The sequence below is a fragment of the Chelonia mydas genome, chromosome 11 (assembly GCF_015237465.2).
Source record: "Chelonia mydas isolate rCheMyd1 chromosome 11, rCheMyd1.pri.v2, whole genome shotgun sequence".
NCBI classification, from domain to species: Eukaryota; Metazoa; Chordata; order Testudines; family Cheloniidae; genus Chelonia; species Chelonia mydas.
The window spans coordinates 41095687-41115528 of NC_051251.2; the positions used below are offsets into that span (position 1 = coordinate 41095687).

The window sequence follows — 19842 nt, forward strand, 5'->3', positions numbered from 1 at the left end:
TCCTGACATTGGTAAGATAGTGAAATATAATATTAAAATTATTGCAATATCTATACACACATTTTCAAATATAAATGGCATGCTAAAAACATAACTCATTCCACTACTGTATGATTATGTTGAAATAATATAACATGGATATAAATGAAAAAAAATGATGTTGAATTGCCTTACCAGCTAGTTGGAATGAAATACTATCCAAGAAGATCAGAATTAAAATTGGGAAACTGAGTAAATTCTGTAGCAATAGTTTCATTCTCAGAAAAGCACCAATTTCTTTTGAAAATGAAATTGCAGATATACTTTAATATTTATCACACCAGGTACTTCATTCACACTGTACAAAATAGCCATATCGTTGGCAGAAATGAAGTATGAAGTCAGCTTCTATAGCAGATAAAATTAGAATCTAGTGAGTGGTGGAGAAAAAAAAGATTTCTCTCTACAAGGCTCCAAATAAAAAATAAAATATAGGGCCTGTAATGCACCATTATTTATACAAACCTGTGAACTGGAGGAGGCAGATAGAAAAATGTATAGTTGTGATGTGTTTTTCATATTGAATAAATCCCACACCTTCAGTTGTGTTCCAACTGTCTGGCTGTGCATATGCAACATATTAACACAAGTCATGAGTCGAAAGGTCACGAGTGCTAAAACAGCACTGCTTAGGCATAAAACAGCATGTCTAATGGGAAACAGGGTTTCTGAGTTCTTTTCTTGCATCTGCCATTAAGAGAGAAATGTGTTCTTGAGAAAGGCCAGGTCTATACTATAAACTTACATGGGTATAACTATGTCGCTCAGGGGTGTGAAAAATCCACACCCTGAGCGACGCAGTTATACCGACTTCAGCGAGAGGCGGTAGCAAGGTTGACAGGAGAAGCTCTCCCGTCGGCATAGTAACACCATCACTGAAGCGCTGCAGCATTTTAAGTGTAGACCTGCCCTTAGTCAGTTAACCTCTCTGTGTCTCAGTTTACCCACAAGCATAATAGATACTGAATAGCTACTTGACAGGGATGTTGCAAGGCTTAATTACCGTCTTTTATTTGAGATCCTTGTGTGTAAGGTGCTAGATAAGCACAAAGTATTTTAACATGGAGAAATGGTAGACTTTTCTTAATGAAGGCTGTAATCACCTTCCATTGTACAAATCTTTTTCTCTTTATAGCTTTGGCTTGACCTAAAATTTGCCATGTTTACTCTGAACATAAAGGACCATGTTTCTATCTCTGTCAATGAAACTGACTGAGGAGCCAAAAACAACCCACCCAAAATAAGATGACAAAAATATTTTCATCATCAGTCTCTCAACTGACTATTTTCAAAAGTGAAAAGAAACTCCATCCTCCAGTAAAATTACTTCTCCTCCCATCTTTCCCTCCAAAATCCTCCACTAGCAGTGTCCAGATGGGGTAACTGAGGAACACAGGCTTAAATGATTTGTCAAAGATCATACTTTGTAGGAAGTTTGTAGCAGAGTTTTGAACAGAACTCTAATCTTATTCGTGGTAAAGACTACATCTTCTAGGACTACACAAAATAAAACCATAAAAGATGTTTAAAACAAACTAAACAATCAATAAACTTTGGGAAATTACAAAATTAAAACATTTGGTTTCAAAACCCATTAAATCTGCTAAGAGCCAACAATGTTCTGACCTGTAGTATGACATCATTTTCAAAACTCAAGTAACTTAAAAAGCAAAGAAATTAATAGATAAGGACTAGAGCTAAGTGAAATTTTTCAGACAAAACTTGTGTAGCCAAAAAATGCATATACTGGTTGATCAAAGCATTTAGTGAATTTGTGCCAAATTGTGACTAAAAAAAATCTAAATTTTCCAAACAAAACGTTTTGATTTTTATATTCAAGATGATTTTTCATTCAGAATTTGTTTAAATTTTATTTTTAAAGGCAAAAATACCTCACAAACAAAATGAAACAAAATTCTTTTGACTTTTTTGTTTTATCAAAAAATTCAAAAAAAGAGTTGTTTTGGGTCAACATGTCTTTTCTCCCCAGGTTTGGCCATTGAACAAAAAAACTATTAATTATACCACTTTGGTAAGGACATCATACATTTTACACAGCCCACATAACAAACAAATATTTTTATTAAGTATTAAAATCCATATTTTATCACAACCCAACCAATGTTAATGCAGACTCTGAGCCACCCTGACCTTTCAGAACAAAGCTCCTGTCCAGCAACCAGTATATTCTATTCATCAAGCAAGGAGACTAATGTAACATTACAGCACAATTTTCCTCGCCACAAACCTTTGCACTTATCATGCCCTGCAGTACTGCCATTTTTCTTCAACTGAGCTGTCAGGCCTAGCAATAAGGAACTGCAGGAGAGCTAACTACAAGAAAAGGCAAAGGAAAAAGAGGGTGGGGAACTTGGAATGCTTTGTTCTAAGTTTAAGTGGAAAAGTAGACTGAAAAACCCCTGCAGATAAAAGGTGTTGGAAGGAGATCTTAAAGGCTGTTATGAAGTTAAACAATTTTTAAAAAGTGGCGAAAAAAGACAAAGGGCACATGCAAGAAAACTTTAAAGATGTGCTCCAATTGCTAAATTCTGGACTGGATTTTCAACATTCCCCAAACTGCAGAGATTTTTTGATTAAGGCTCTGCTCTAGTGATATATAACAGGAAGAGGAAGTGAGAAAATACAAAAAGCAGAATAAAGCAAAACAAGGAAGAAAAATGGATGGATATAAACCAAGTGTGGAGAAATAGCACACAAAAAAACCCAAAAGTATTAACTTTACAGCAGCTGGATTTCTTCTAGAATCACAAGGATCCCACTGCAGGAGCACTCACCTGGTGCAGCCAACCCCAGAATCTTTTAGCCAGCACCCTCTTGTATACCTTCATGCCCTTACAGTGTGGGTATAAAAGGCAGAGCAGCCCCAACTGCCATATAGTTCCTTAACTAACACAGAAATCCAGATAAAGGTTCAATATCATTGGGGAAGGAGGGCAAGTCATGGCATCCATGTGGACAAAGCATCTCAAAGAACACCAGATACAAGAAAGTAAGTAACCTCTTTTTGTTGTGAGCACTCTTCCACATGGATCCTACTGTAGGTAAGCGACTTGCAGTTGCCCCTCAAGGAGGGAAGAGATTGGAGTACCTGTCTGAATAATGATTATGGAACAGCTCTACCAAAATGGGCATCTGATATAGAAACTGTGACAATGGAGTAGTGACTGGCGAATCTATGAACTGAACTCCAGGGATAAGGATACCTCTTAAACAATCACAGAATCATAGGACTGGAAGGGACTTCGAGAGGTCATCTAGTCAAGTCCCCTGCACTCATGGCACGACTAAATATTATCTAGACCATTCCTGACAGGTGTTTATGTAACCTGCTCTTAAAACTCTCCAATGATGGAGATTCCACAACCTCCCTAGGCAATTTATTCCAGTGCTTAACTACCCTGACAGTCAGGAAGTTTTTCCTAATGTCCAACCTAAACCATCCTTGCTGAAATTTAAGCCCATTGCTTCTTGTCCTATCCTCAGAGGTTAAGGAAAACCATTTTTCTCCCTTCTCCTTGTAACAACTTTTATGTACGTGAAATGGTTATGTCCCCTTCTTAGTCTTCTCTTCTCCAGACTAAACAAACCCAATTTTTTCAATCTTCCCTCATAGGTCATGTTTCCTAGACCTTTAATCGTTTTTGTTGTTCTTCTCTGGATTTTCTCCAATTTGTCCACATCTTTTCTGAAATGTGGCACCCAGAACTGGACATAATACTCCAGTTGAGGCCTACACCCACGTGGAGTAGAGCAGAAGAATTGCTTCTCATGTCTTGCTTACAGCACTCCTGCTAATACATCCCAGAATGATGTTTGATTTTTTTTTTTTTTTGCGCAACGGTGTTACACTGTTGACTCATATTTAGAAAAATGCAAGCTACAATATCTGGGCAAATATGAAATAATGCTGAACCATGCATTCAATAGGAGAGAGAAAATGGAAAGTAGTAACACTGAAGAAGTGCTGATGGAGATAGCAAACAGCAAATTACACTTGAGTTAGCAATACAAATGGCAGGAAAGAAAAAAAGATAGGCTCATGGCTATAAACAAAGAACACCATAGACCAAGGAAGTAAAAGTGCCTTCACTACTATCCATGATTATGGTGCAACCACAATGGAAAACGACACCCAACTTTGGCCTTTTCATCATGATCAAATCTCAGGCGGTTCAGAGAAGAGCAGCAACAATGGTTAAGGTACAGCTGGTTGAAAAGTGGGTTTTTCAGTGGGAAAACCTTTGCTTTTTCAGCAGAAATTCAAATACAGAAAAATTTCAGCTGAACTGAATATTGTGATATGGAAATGCTGCCATGGAGCCCCACAGGAGCTGTAGTTCAGATGATTTGGGCTCCCATTCTCTTCTATAGGCTGGGCTCCCTGGTACTACAGCTCCCATGATAAACAGTCTCCTTTCTTGGAGAGAGGAAGAATTGCATCATGGGAGTCATTGGCCAGGGTGTGTCCTGAGATACATAGTACAGTTGAAGAACCAAGACCATAGAGGAGAGTGGGGACATGAGGCAACCAAACTACAATTCCCATGAGGCACATATCTGAATCAAAATGACACTAGTCAACATTTTAATCAATGATCTGAAAGTAAATATACAATCTGCTGCTAAAATTTGCAGATGACACAAAGATTGGTGGAGCCATCTGGATCCCTTGGTAGGATGGGCCCAGTCAAACAAAATTAGTATTAATAGAGCCAAAGGCAAAGTCATACATCTAAGAACAAAATGCAGGGGATACCTACAGAATGGGGGTTGGGGGAACTGGATCCTAGAAAACAGTAGCTCTGAAAAAGATCTATGTGGACAAGCAACTATAGAAGGCAGGGTTTGGCAATCCTTGGGCCCACTTGTGGTTTCTGTATTATGTTCCTAAAAGTTCATGCTTTGGGGTTTCAGCCAGCCACGTGTAAGGGTCAGGAAGGGATTATTTTCCCCCAATATATTCTGAGCCACCAAAGTGATCCAAGGGATGGAAAAAATACCTTACCAATCAGAGATTGAAAGAGCTCAATCTGTTTAGTTTATCAAAAAGAAGATTGAGAATTGACATAATTATGATGTATAAATATCTTTACAGGGAGAAAATACCAGGAACGAAAGGACTTTTTAGGCATAACAAGAAGCAATGGCTGGAAGCTGAAGCCAGAAAAATTCAAACAAAAAATTTTAAAATAGTGATGTTAATCAATCATTGGAACACCATTTTTTAAAATAGTGATGTTAATTAACCATTGGAACAAACTACCAAGAGAAGTAGTACCCTGGATGTTTTTCTAACGGATATGCTCTACTTCAAACAGGAGTTAATTCAGGGACATCCTATAGCCTGGATTATGAGACTCAGACTAGATGATCACAGTGATCCCTTGTAACCTTATGATCCATGAATCTCTTGGTGACTTCAAATCAAGATTTGATGTCTTTCTCAAAAACACGCTTAAAGTCAAATAAAAGTTATTGGGCTCAATACAGGGGAAACTGGGTAAAATTTAATAGTATGTGATAGTTTTTTAAAAAAGCGAAATATGTCAAGCTTGCTAAACAATGACTAAGGAGGAAATAATAGTCTAAAAATATTGGAAAGATGTAAACAGAAAAGTGATAGCTACATTACTGAGAAGAAATTAAGGGAGGGAAAATGCAAATGGACTATCAGGGGAAATATTTTGACAGTCAGATGACTCTGACAGACTTCCAAGAAAAGTGGTGAAGCCCCATTGCTCGGGACATTTAAATCTAGAAACACTAGAAAATTTATTATTGGGAACAATCCTGTATTGGCAGGCAGAGAGAGTGAATGATGTTAGTTCTTCTTGAGCTACAGTTTACCCTGATCTATGGAAATGGGGCTGCATGCCCCTCGAACAGCACAGCCCCTTATATAAAACTGTTCTTCATTCCATCCATGTGGGAAAATATGGCTCACTGACAGCACTGCCGTTGCTCACTATGGATGCTGCTGGCTTTCCGGGGAGGGGACATTGCCAAGAGCATCTGGGCCTTGTATACTGACCCATTCCTTGGAAATATCACAAATAAAGTTATTTTACTTCTCTGTACAAATCCTTTCACCTCAACCAAGCAAGCTAATATTTATTAATGTACAATCCGCATCCAGCTTCCACACCCTCTTCCTCTCACTGACTCCAGGCTGGGTTTGGCTTCCTATCACCTTCACATGTTAAGCTTGTTTGAGAACACAGAAAATACAGCTGTCCTGTATGCCTCCTCCAGTTTGGATTTTACTGATATATAAATATCCATAGGAATTTTGGCACAATGCCTATTTTTCTTATGTCATTTCCAGTTAAGAATACAAGTGGCACAGCCACAACAATATAAACCAATGAAAGTATCTTGTAAATTATAGCATTTGCAAAAAAAAAAAAGATCACCACCAGCCACCAAACATTGTAGCTATTGTATTCAAAAGTCACAAAAGGGCTGAGTCTACAATAAAGATTAACTCCCTGTACAGTTGCTTTCTTTAAAATGAAGGGATAAAATTTCTGGCCTTACTATCTTACAAGGTGTTGTTGTAAGAACAGAGGAGTATTGGTTAAGTTGAAGGCACCTACATGCCCTGCCTGACCAGGGCTGCATGGCTCAGGAGCTATGTAAACCTCCATCCCAACTCCCTATGCCCCCCTTGGAGCCATGGAGCCTCAATGAGAGCATCATCCAGACCCCTGGACTAACAAGTGACTACTGTACTAAGTCCCTGTTCTGTACTAGAATTTATTGACACTAGGCAATCAGCTGCAGTCTCGGGTTTACCTGAAATTGTTCCAAGTGAAAAGTGCCCAGTAATAAACCACCCAAAGTACAGAACACACTGTGCAAGTCCTAACTGTTTGAGCTTCCTGACACAAGATTATAGACCTGGGGGCCCAATCCTGCCACTTTTGCTCACCTGAGCAATCTATGGGCTGCAGGATCAGGCCCATTACTCTCCTAAGCAGCCCAGTGTTCACATAGACTCCCAGAGAGGAATTCCTTATTTAACACAAATCAATTTTATGTTCTCCCCTGTAATTTGATATATCTGCCTCTGAGATCTCACTTCCCCATGGTCAAATCATTATCCCAGGACAGGTCCTATTCAACATGAAGAAGAGAAACTTCTGATCAGCCTACTCTACCTGCTCTATGCCCCTAATATTTCTAACAATATATTTTGTTTCCAACCCTTTTGTTTTTTCATTTCACACAGCTGTAGGCCCCAATCTTGTTTGCAATGAATTTAATGGCAAAACACCTGCTGACTTCAATGTGCGCAGGCCTCGAGCATCCAATCTCTGCATGTGGGCTGTACCACTCACCACTGTGACATTTCTACTTGTAAAAATGTGAAATGTGTGTGCACATGTGCAGCACTGAGGCATTTATAGTCCAACTTACATACAATTCACCACAGAATCCTCCTCAGATAGTGGCAACTAGTAATGTCTCACAAAACAACAATGAAATGGCCAGTGTCCTACCAGCAGTGTAATGATAATCACACATTTGCAAGGCAGCTACAAAACAAGGCTCTAAGCGTTTCCAGGAATGTTCAATATTCCAATGAAAAGCACAAACTGTAGTTCAAATATGTCTTCACTCTGAGTGCATTGGGTCATTTACCTTAACAATGTGAACGTGCTCTCATTATCATGTTCAACTTGATTAGTGTATAGTCTAACATTTAAAAGTGCACTTCAGATGGACGAATGTATGAATGCATGATTGGTTCCTAATAAATTGAGCAACCTTCTAATGAACTGTGAGGGATCTAGAAGGAACTGTGGTAGATACTAGACAGACACAGAGAACCAGACAAAAGGAGATAATAAGGAGGGGAAGATATTCTTTCTAACAGTTTGTCATATGTGCATCACATACTGTATAACTCATTGCTAACTTAGGGATATTGAGCAGGAGGGTGTATGGAGTCAAGGAGGTAGAAATCATTAGGAATTTGGGTGGGGAAAGTGGATGCTAGTGAAAGGTCATATGTAGATATCACAGGCATGACCAGTCTGACTGATGTGATTTGGGACTGTGCTACTCAAATATATCATGCCCTGGAGCAGGGAGCTAACAGTGTCTCTCTGTCCGTCTCTCGTTTGTCTGCTATTGGACTATTTCATTCAGTTCTAAGCACCACATTACCAGAAAGATATTATCAATTATCACATTCATGTGGATTCGGAGAAAAGCAACAAAAATTATCAGAAGATTAGTGAGATTTTTATGAGGACAGATGTAATGTGCCTAGTTTGGCTAAGAAACAAGAGAGAGGACATGATCAAAGTATTCCACAGCTGTTTGAAAGAGGTTGACACCACAGAAGGAAAAAAATTGTGAGGTAAATGGGGGTATAACTAGAAGTAATTATTTTAAATTAAGAAAGGGAAAAACTGAATATTAGGAAAAAGTTTAGTGAGATATATTAGGATGTATAATTCCCCCTAGTGGTAGTAGAAGAAGCCCCATCACGTTGGACATTTAAAACTAAAGCACTAGAAAGTATACTGCAGAGATTAATAGTGAATTACTAGGGTAAGTTTTTTCCATCTCTAAATTCTGAGTCTATGTTATGGATTACTATTGTGACCATCTGCTTTTTCCATTATTCTGAAATTTTCCATCTCTCGTATTCCTTCAAAAAGCAGTTGTTCATATGAACTTTTTCCACTTGTCTCCTATAATCCTTGAATGTCAACATTGCCCATACACTAGTGCCTGCCGTTCAGTTTTCACTGAGAATACAATGCTTAGACAAACTGAACCTGTGGCATTTTTGGCATAGCCATTTTAACTCTTTGCACACCAAGAAGAAATTTGAAATAAAAGTCAGGCCACAGCAGATATTATAGCTTTGGTAACACCAAGAACTTCCTTTCCAAATATCTGGAGTGTTATATACATTTCATGTTTCAGCAGCCTAAGCAGGACTTGCTCCCAAGGTCAGTAATGAGTCATTTTTGGCCTCGGCAATACTACTAATGTTTCTAGGTTTAGTCACATAACATGTTTACTCAACTGAAGTACGCTGGGAGTTGTACAAACACATTTCTGGGAAAAGGCTGTTCTGGAGTCTCTCTAATTTACCTCCTTTTAAAAGTTTATCTAATCTTTCTCCATATTTGCTACAGTCACCACTGGGGCATCTGAGTGCCAGTCTAGGGTTAAATATAAGGGCTCTTTCTGTTTATTTCTTCCTGTTCTTCCACCTCATTATCTGGAGATTTGGGAGTGCAGGAAAGCTCAGTTAAAGAAATAAGAATTTGCATTTTTTTCTGAAAGGAGTGAGGTTCTACCTCTTAAGAGACCTCACATCATCACTATTATTCAGACTGGTTGTGTTCTCTTTATCTACATGAATGACGCAGTGATGTAAAATAAGACTAGAATAGCTCCATTGATCTGCTGCAGAATGCCAATGCCTATATATGTATGTACATGTTTGTGAATGCCTCCGTTGTCCACTGAAACACCTATAATTCAAGGACTAGCAAAGTGGACTGTACATTCCCAGTCACTGAAAACACAGCCATGAGAGAAGGGTTTTAAAGGAGTAAGGGTTACAGCACAGATGTGATGTTTTCTCTTCTGTGGCTGTTATGTTCTTCTGGAAAAAAAAACTGACAAAACATGTTTCTACAATCATTTGCTCACTTAGATAAGAAGCACTTCATCAGAAGGTAACAGCAGGATCATATACTAGTATCAATAGCAGACTCTTTCATGAGGCCTGTGGCTATCAAACAGGAACTGTAAAAATCCAGTGACTACCCACACCTGCACTTTGACTGAAACTGTGCTCCTTTTTCTTGGTAAACAAAGAAATAGACTCTGGCAGTAAACCTGCCAGCCCACCTCAAGATTACAACAGCAGCAAAAGAAAGGGTATCCCTCTTAACAGCCACACCTACCATAAAAGCAGCAAGAGCAGGTTCAGTAATGGTGTTCAACATACTCTCTGTTAGTTACTGCTGACATAGCCAGTACAGTAGAACCTCACAGTTACAAACACCTCAGGAATGTAACTCTGAAATGTTCGTAACTCTGAACAAAACATTATGGGTGTCCTTTCAAATGTTTACAACTGAACATTGACTTAATACAGCTTTGAAACTTTACTATGCAGAAGAAAAATATTGTTTTCTTTTTTTTTAATAGTTTACATTTAACATAGAAATGTACTGTATTTGCGTTGGTTTTCTTTTTGTCTCTGCTGCTGCCTGATTGTGTACTTCCAGTTCCAAATGAGGTGTGTGACTGGTCGGTTCGTAACTCTGGTGTTCGTAACTCTGAGGTTCTACTGTACTATATTTGCATGTAGAACAGATTGGGAATTTTTTCAGATACTTTTTTTTTTTTGTTGGAAAATGCCAATTCATCAAAACTAAAATTTTTGCAGCAAGACAACTTTCATTAGGAAGGTTTCTCATGTACAGAATGGAATATATATAAATATGAGAGAGAGAGAGAGAGAATAGCCACAGAACAGCCAATAGCCTGTTGGTTTAGAGGATTCACCTGAGATCCCAGACCAATTCCCTGCTCTACCTGATTCAGGGCAGGAACTTGTCTCCCACATCCCAGTTGAGTTCCCTAACCACCAGGCTATATGGTCAGTCAATCTGTCAGTCAATTCAGGCCCAATTAATATTAATTATTTATTTAAAGTGGAACAGCTCCAACAGGAGGGACTGCGTGTGATAGAGACTTGATTCAGGCAAAGCCGGGACTTGATCTTGGGCTTCCCACATCTCAGGTGAGTAACCTAACTATTTGATGATTGGCTATTTTGAGGTGGGTCCCTCTCCCTCTCTCTCACAAAAATGTTTTAGTTTTTTCTTCCATATTGGAATGAAAACAAATTTTTAAACCTGGACATTTTTCACAAAATGGAATTTTTGTTTTCTGGCCAGCCCTACTTGTATGGCTAATAAAACCATGTGTAAGAGGCATGGTTTTCACCACTGGCAAGAAAGGTAGCTTAGCCCAATGAGCAATGCACAGGACTAGGAGTCAGAAAAACAAGGCTCTGCAGCTGATGGTGTGCCTTTCCATGCCTCAGTTTCCCCATCTATAAAATGGGAAGAGTGCCAATTCTTTTCCTTTGAGAGCTGGAGAGAAGGCCAGCCTGTTAATGTGTGGCAGAGAATGCGAGTAGGAAATCAGTCCCCAGAATCCAGGGGAAATTGAAGCCTCTGAGCACTGACTGGCACCCAACCCCAGTTTGGGTGATCAGTGAAGATGGAGTATGTGATACATCCTGTTGGTAATGGCACAGTGGCAACAGACAGCCACACACCAGCAGCAGGCAGTTGTGCTACAGTGGCAGTAGGAACAGCAGCAACAGATCCAAACTGTGCTCCTGCAATTGATAGAGCACCTGCAGAAAGAGCAAGAGGCCCAATTTGCCACTCCACAGACATGGCAAGAGGCTCACTTCCAACAACAAGAGTGGTTGCAGAAGCGGCTGGGCCAAGGGACTCTGGGAAATTAAACTGGTACTGGAGAAGGTAGTTTGGGCTGACTGGTCTCTGGTTTGGTGAAGCTGGGGCAAGAGGATGACCTGGAGGCATTCCTCTGTACTTTCAAGTAAGTGGCCAGTGCAGCAGCTCGGAAGAATCGACTTGGGCAGCCTGCATAGCACCATTTCTGACAGGCAAGGTACAGGCAACCTCCCGAGCAGCGAGTGACAAGCAGGCAGGCTCCTATCCTGTGGTAAAGGCTGCCATCTTGGATAAAGTGGGATTGACTCCAGAGACATAGTGGCACCACTTTTTGGCTGAACCATTCCCAGAGGGAGTACAACCATAGGTAGTGGCTTAGAGATTATGGGACTTCACTGCCTGGTGATTATGCTCAGAGATAGCTCCATAGAGAAAATCATGGACCAAGTGGGATCCCAGAGCGAGGTAAGGAGATTCCAACCCGCCCCAGTGGGGGAGGCAGGTAAACAGGCAGAAGTCTTTGAGGCTTGAAATGGTGTGACCTGAATGGCATGGCACACTCGGAATGTCCCACTGCGGGAGACCAAACAAGAGGATACCATGATCTGGAATTCGTCGGGAAGCTATCCGTGGGAAAGGGTCCAAAGTAGCCCAAACAGGGGGAAGTGCTTCCGGAGCTAGCCAGTGCAATCCACTGATGTGCTTCAGATATAGCAGGCCTGGGTATATTTGGATGACTAATAAAAGAGTGTGATTACCAAGGTTGCTATTACAACCAGGCTTGAAGCCTGCAGTCCACTCTGAATGGTACTGGGGCTCAGCCATACATGGTACCAGTTTGACTGGGGAGGACTGTTTGTAGAAGATCTAGTGGGCTCAGGATGTGGGTACACCCTTGTCCAGGAAAATGGGGTGCTGGCAAAGAAGATGTATCAGCATCTCCCCCATACATGTCTTATGTTTACATGGGGAAACATGATTCTACCTCCAAAACAGAGGTTGAGCAGGGGGTCTGGGGTGGAGAGATCAGCTATGTGTCAGGGTAGTGGAGGATCTTCCATGACCGGTACTTTTAGGAAGACACTAGTGGGGTTCCCCAGCCCTGATTCAGAGGAAAGTAGCACAAGAGCTGGCAGACGAGAAAGGTCTTGTGAACCCAGATCAGTGGCCAAAGACAGATAAAACCAACAGTTGATCAGAAAAGGAGTGCAGAGAGCAGGAAGTTTGAGTTATAAACTCATCAACTTTAAGACCAGAAGCAGGGGCGGCTCTACCAATTTTACTGGCCCAAACAGTTGCCGCCGAATTGCCACCGCGGGGCACGGACTGCCGCCCCATTCTAAATGCTGCCCCAAGCACCTGCTTGGAAAGCTGGTGCCTGGAGCCAGCCCTGACCAGAAGGGCCCATCATGATCATCTAGTCTGACCTTCTGCACATTGCAGGCCACAGAACCTCACCCATCCGCTTGAGACAGACTGAGAGGAAGTCCTCAGTCATCTTCAAAGCTTACAGGAGCAACTGAAAGAGTATCAACAAGAACTAGAGGATGTAAACACCTTCCAGCAGAAGATCATCAATCAGACGATAAAACTGGACTAAGAATTACCATAGTCTGGGGTGGACACAGATTGTGGGAAACAGCAGTGCTTGACTGAGGAGTTGGCTACTCTTCAGATGCAGAAGGGTATCAGGGAGCAAAAGCTCATGGCACAGAATGAGCAGCAAGCAGTGTGAGCCCAGACAGGACTGCAGGCCAAACGGCAGGCTGTGGGGGCCCAAAAGGGATCTCATCAGCATGCTGGGGCCCAGGCAAAAGGCCGGGGTGAAAGCAGTGCTTTTTGTGGAAGGGGATTCAGAGAGCACCTGTTTTATGGACTGGGGGGACTGCCAGAACAACTAGCAGCTGCTGACAATCCAGAAAGCACAGCTGGCTGCAGGACATAAGGTGACTCAGGAAGAAAGGGGCCACCTGATCTTAATGGTTCATAAGCTTGAGGGAGAATTAGAGACTCTGTGTGCAAAGACCTCAAAATCAAAAAAATGAGGCTCTATTGACTGTCCCCTGGTTAGGTTGTCGACTGTAAGGCTTCCCTTAGGGGTGGCAAGGTCTTAAAGAGAGGAGAGTCACAGGCTGTCACTAAGAGGGAGCAGGGCAAGTGCCCCTCGTCCCTGGTCAGCTGATGCAAATTAGGTTTAAAAGGGGGCACCTTTGCCTGGAGGAGTTGAAGACCGGGTTACTCTGAGCCAGGGAGCTGCAAGAAGCAAGAGCAGCTGGAAGTTCCCGTACAAGGTAAAGGGGGGAGAACCCTGGGAGCTGTATCCCAGGGTGGGTTGCGGAACTGTTGCTTTGCCTATACTGGGAAATAAACTCTGGAAAGAGACTCTGAGTGTAGCAGTGGGCGCTTTGGGACCTGGGGAGAAGGCCAGCTCATTACAGATGCATTCCTATTGCAATTACCACCTCCAAAGCCTGTAGCGATAGGAAAGGAAAAGACTCAGAGCAGCTCTCCTTAACAAAGGGACAGAGATGAGAGGCTACAGAGGACTGGTGTACTCTTCCTGCCACACAGGCAGTAGAGGTTCCCCACCATAGGCATTGCCAACTGTCTTTTGGGTCAAACGCAGCATGACCTGAACATATCTTTCCATAAGATTTTCCTCTCCCAAAGCTTACACATATTGCCATCCTCCATAGCCAGAGACCAATACATTCAGGGGAAACACTTCTAGTCATTAAAGGGAAATTCCTGCCCCTCTCCATGTTATGTGATCATGGAAGGCCCAAACTGTAGTGAGCCAATGGTCTGAGGCCTGGCTGTGGAAAGGCCATGCAGAAGCACTCTGCGCCCCTTCTCTGCAGCAGTATGGAAGGGCAGAGGCATAGGCACCAACTTACTCAGATCCCAGGGGGGAGGGGTACTAGACCCCTGCTCCGCCCCAGGCCCTTTTCCCACTCCACCCCTTCCTCCAAGCCCCTGCTCCCACCCCACCTCTTCCCTCCCCTGGCCTCTTCCTGACCCCACTCCTCCCCCTCCGCACCTCCTGCACATCCCTGAACAGTTGATTGAGGTAGATGAGAGGGGAAGGAGCTGATTGGTGGAGCCACCAGGGGAGGGTGCGGCGCTGATCCAAGGGGCTGCTGGTGGGTGCTGAGCACCCACTGTTTTTTTTCCTGTGGGTGCTCCACGAGCAGCGCCTATGGCCAGGGGAGCACTGGAGGCATAAGTCAATGGGTTTAGCAGCTACACCTATCCACTACCAAAACACCACGGCCAGAGAGCACTGCAAGTCTCAGTCACTGCTGCGCTCCTGGGGCTGCCAAGTGGCCGTGTTTGCAGCTATAAAGCAGCTATGCAGGTGTTCCACAACTTGGGCTGGGATGGTGGCCATGCACGCTGATTCCAGTGTATGTCACCCACCCAAAGCCCATTTACTTGTGTGGGTGACTAGGATTTTACCCTAAGATAACAGTCTGAGGAAGGCATCTTCAGTGGAAAGACTCCTCTATTTGCATGATGTCACATTTCACCAAAGGTTAGATTTAGGAGAAGTCTGTGGTTAACACCTGAATTTCTGCCACATTTGTGAAAAAGACAAAGTGAGCTATCCTGAGGCGGCAGAATAGCTGGAACATTTGAGATGACAACTAGACTAACTAGTGTGTGCCACAGTAGAAACACTACTTTTTATATAGCTACAACAGCTCAAAAATGGCATCTCTACATTTGGCATTTTCTTTGCAGATTCAAATCAGGAAATGCATGCATGGCAGAACAAGGGAAGACTTCGGAAACCTCATGAGCCTCTCCTGCTAATTACCAGATTAATCTCCCAACAAGACTGATAAACACAAATAGGACTGAAACAGATAGGGAAAATCTCGTGTGGCTCAAACTGCTCTAAATGTCACAGCACGATTCCCTCCTTCCCCCGGTTTTACACTACATGTTTAGGTTTGGACATTTTAAAACTTTGAAATTATCCATATATTGAGGGGGGCTTAACTGACATTTATAAGGCATCCTATGGCCCTCTCAACACCATTCCTTGTTAGTATCTCCTGAAGCTCATTCTTCAAATGACTATATCAAAATTATTCCATCCCACTGCCTTTCATGGCTGTTCAGGTTCTCTCACATCCCCCTACCTGTGTTAGAGCATAGTGTGAGACAGCACTGGCTTATGCAATATACATTCTCACACCAAAGAAATACTGCTCAAAATATGCCCCTTTATCTTCATCGTCTCTGCTACGGTGCCGATCATACATCCACCCCATTTAAAAACAATGAAAACCATTAATTTTTATTGTTTTTAGTCAAGCTGTATACGGAAGGGTCATTTTCTGCCTTGATTCCTTTAAACTTTCACATGTCAAAGGAGGATAAATGTACATTTGCAGGATGGCAAAACACAGCCACCAGATATCCTAGGCTCCACTCAGTCCTATTCAACTTTTTATTTTTTTTCCTTCTCAGTGAGCTCTGCATAAAGCTAACCCGAACCCACATGGATTTCTAGAATATCCAAAAAGAATGACAATGAGTGATGTGATGTAGGTGGAAACTGCCTCAAGAAACCTAAATTGTAACAGGAAAAAAATTGACATTTTAGATTTTAAATGTTACACAGTTTTTATAAAGCTTCAGTCAATTTATTTTATTTATTCTAATGAAGAGCATTACAACTGCTTTACTGCACTGAAGCAAGCATCGATCACACCATTAATCACACCTTGTGAATAGTCACAAATCAAGTTCTAACAGCAAGCACTGAATCAGGAGCAATGAAGCATAAACTCCTTCACAATTTATGATCTCTCCAATTGCATCTTTTCAACCATTAAATTGCAAGATACCATAAATTTTTATCTTCTTCACTTCAGTCACATTATTGATTCTGCCTTGTGAAATATAGAATAGCTGTAAATCTAGGCTATTGAATTAAATTTAAAGTCTTGACTTCGGAAAAGAAACCCAACACACTGCCATGGCTGTTAATTTACACTGAGGAACAAATGATAGAAACATTAAAATTTAAATGGACAACAGGGATTTCAAAGAGCCATAGTTCTGTCAATCCCAGTCCTTGTCAACCTTGAGGGGTTTCTTTTAGCCAAATTTTAGAATGAGAGAGAGAAAAAAACAAAAAAACAAAACCACAACCTTCCAGGTAGATACCAAACATAATTTTTGCCGACAAGTAAATAAATGAAAAGATTCCTAAATCAAAGTGACTAAACAAACTTTAGGGCTCAACTTCAGCCCTGGTGTAACTCTATTGAATTCAGCAGAATTGTACCTGCTTATGTTCATTCTCTCTCTCTCTCTCTCTCTCTCACTTTCGTACCTCCCTATTACATGAGGAACATAGGGCTTTCACCACTGCCTTCCATCTTCACCAGTCTCCTACTGCAGACTTAGCTTCTTCCATTGTCATTCTGGTAGCTTTCAATTCTGCTTCTATTGTGTATATCCATGTTATCCTTGGCCTACCTCATTGCCTCTTGCCCTGGGGGGTTCCAGTCCAATGCTGTCTTACATCATTCAGGCCTTTTCTCCATGTATGTCCTAGCCATCTCCATTTTTGTTCCATAATTTCTGGTCCTATCAGTGCCATATAGTACAACCAGCTTTACATATATTCAAAGTTTAGTTTGAAGAACACAATTTCTGTTTCTCCAAAATGGATTTAGAATAGCAAAGGCATGTCTGGCTTTAATGTCTTCATCTGTTCCACCTGTTGTACTTACAGTGCTTCCAAGATATGTAAAACATCAGACATCTTCTATGTCAGTCCCAGAAAACATTACTGGTATTTTTTGTTGTGCGTTGATTCTCATGACTTTCATTTTCTGTGTTGATTTTCAACCCTATTAATTGTGAATAGGCCTGGAGATCATTTGTTTTGGTTTGCATGTTTCTACAGGTATGGAATAGCAAGCTGATACCCTCTGCAAAGTCAAGTTCTGTAACTTCTGTGTCAAAGTCCATTGTATGCCCCTTAGTTGTTCTGTGGTCTCTCTCTTTATACAATTCACTACCAATAAAAAAGATCCTGGGTGACATAAGTCACCTGTAGTAACCTTGAATGTCTTAATCAGTTCATTGTTATGTATTACTTGGCATGTCATATTTTCATAGAAAGTCTGAATGACGTTCACAAATTTCTATGGGATGCATAGTGCCACAGCAACTTCCATAAAATTGTTCTATCCATTGTATCAAATGCATTTTAGAAATCTATAAAAATAATATAAAGCGGTGATTGCCATTCAATCAATAGTTCGATGATGATATGTAAGGTTACTATTTGATCAATACATAATTTCTCCTGTCTGAACTCTGCCTGTTCCTGTCCTAACCTTTAATCTACTGCTTTCTTTATTCTATCTAGAATAATGTGTAAATACATTACTTGGAATAGAAAGCAATTGAATGCCTGTCCAGTTTTTACACTGACTGATGTCTTTCTTTGGCGTCTTCGCTACAATTTTCCCACTCATTTGGTATTTTTTCTTCTTCACGTATCTTTTGTGAGAGGCTTATTGAAATGTCTACTATGTTCTTTAAGTCTGCTCTAAGAACCTCCATTGGAATGTTATCTGGACCTTGGGCCTTTCCATTTTTTAACCAATTGACTGCCCTTTCTACATCTACTCTGCTGTTGGGTCCTAGTTCAATGTCCACATCTTCTCCTTCTTCTGGCGTCTGGGGGATTGACCACTGGCTCGCCATTCAGTATTGATTATAGTACCACCTCCATATATTTAATTGTTCTGATGTCTTCATTGTTAAGTTGCCCGGTATTTGTTTTTCATCCTGACAACTGTCTAATGATGTCTGTGTAATTTTGTGCCGCAGCGATCTGTGCATCTGTTTCCATTTGGTCTAAAAGTCTCATTTCTCTTTGCTAACATTTTTTTGGCCTCTTTGTTCTTTTCAGCATATTCCTCTGGGAGCCATTCTGTCTGTGTTCTTGCTTGATTTAGTATACACTTAATTTTGAATCTTTTTGTATTTTCTGCCATATATCCTCAGATCACATTTATTGTGATGTTTCTTCCTGAATCACAGCACTTCACCACAACTACTAATGAAAATTTCCTTTACAGGTTTCCATTACCTTTCTACCGTTCCATCATCTTCATCTTCAAGCACCTGGTATCTATTTGCTAGTGCAATTCTAAACTCTTGCTGTGTTGTCATCTGTTATAGCATGGTGATATTATAAAATGAGCATCTTTGTTGTTCAGATCTTTTTTTTAATTTTTATTCTCAATTTAGCTACCATTAGTGTGTGGTCCATTCCGACATGTGCTCTGTTCCTGTTTTGTACCACCTTCTACAGTTCTTCTCCATTTGCATGGAATTGAAATGTGGTCAGTTTTGTTCCCTGTTCTGAGGACCTCCAAGTTATTTTATCAGCAAACATTTAATCATTTTCATCTATTTCACCAAGGCCTTGTGTGACAAAGTTCCTCCTCTACCTTGGTGGGTCCTGCGCTTATTGGCAGATTTGCTCGCCTCAGAGATTCACGGCAGCCCTCAGTTTGGCCACTTTAGTGGCTCAAATCTGCTGTTTTACTCAGATAACCTCATCACTGGCCAGAATAGGGAAAAGAAAGGAGACCAATCCCTGCAGTCTCTGCTGACCCAGCATGTGGGTCGGGGAACAGCCCAGAGACCTTCCCCTCTGGTGGAACCCACAGTCCAGGTCAACTCCTCCTGTGTCTGATCAGGAGTTGGGAGGTTTGGGAGGAATCCGGGCCTGCCCTCTACTCCGGGTTCCAGCCCAGGGCCCTGTGGACTGCAGCTGTCTAGAGCAGTGATCTCCAAACTTTTTTGATCACGCGCCCCATCAGTAAAAAATTTTTGAGCATGCACCCCCACTATATGTATATTTATTTATGTATAAATTATATACATGTACTACTGTACTAATATATTATGTATATTATAAAACATACCCAAAAATTGAAATTAAAAAAGGATGAAAAACAACATTTTAAAAATATTTTATTTTATTTTATTTATTAACGGTACAAAAAACCTTTTTGCTCTCACTAAAAAATAATAATAATAATAATATGTTTAGTGAGAGCAATGTGATTGAATATGCTTCATTATTTTTGAAAATCTTGGTTTAACACTTTGTGATGCAGAGATTCGAAGGTCTGGTTCTAAGTTCAGTTTATTTCGCACCTTGGTTTTAATGGCTGTCATAGCTGAAAAAGATGCCTCACAAAGATACATAGATCCAAATGGAAGTAGTACAGCGTTGGCTGCGCTTACTAAATCGTGATACTCA

The 19842-nt window shown here is 41.2% G+C and overlaps 1 pseudogene; it reads right to left on the reverse strand.

Annotated features, from left to right (window-relative positions):
- The window catches only part of LOC122462431, a 213028-nt pseudogene that overhangs the window by 120638 nt on the left and 72548 nt on the right, over positions 1-19842 (reverse strand).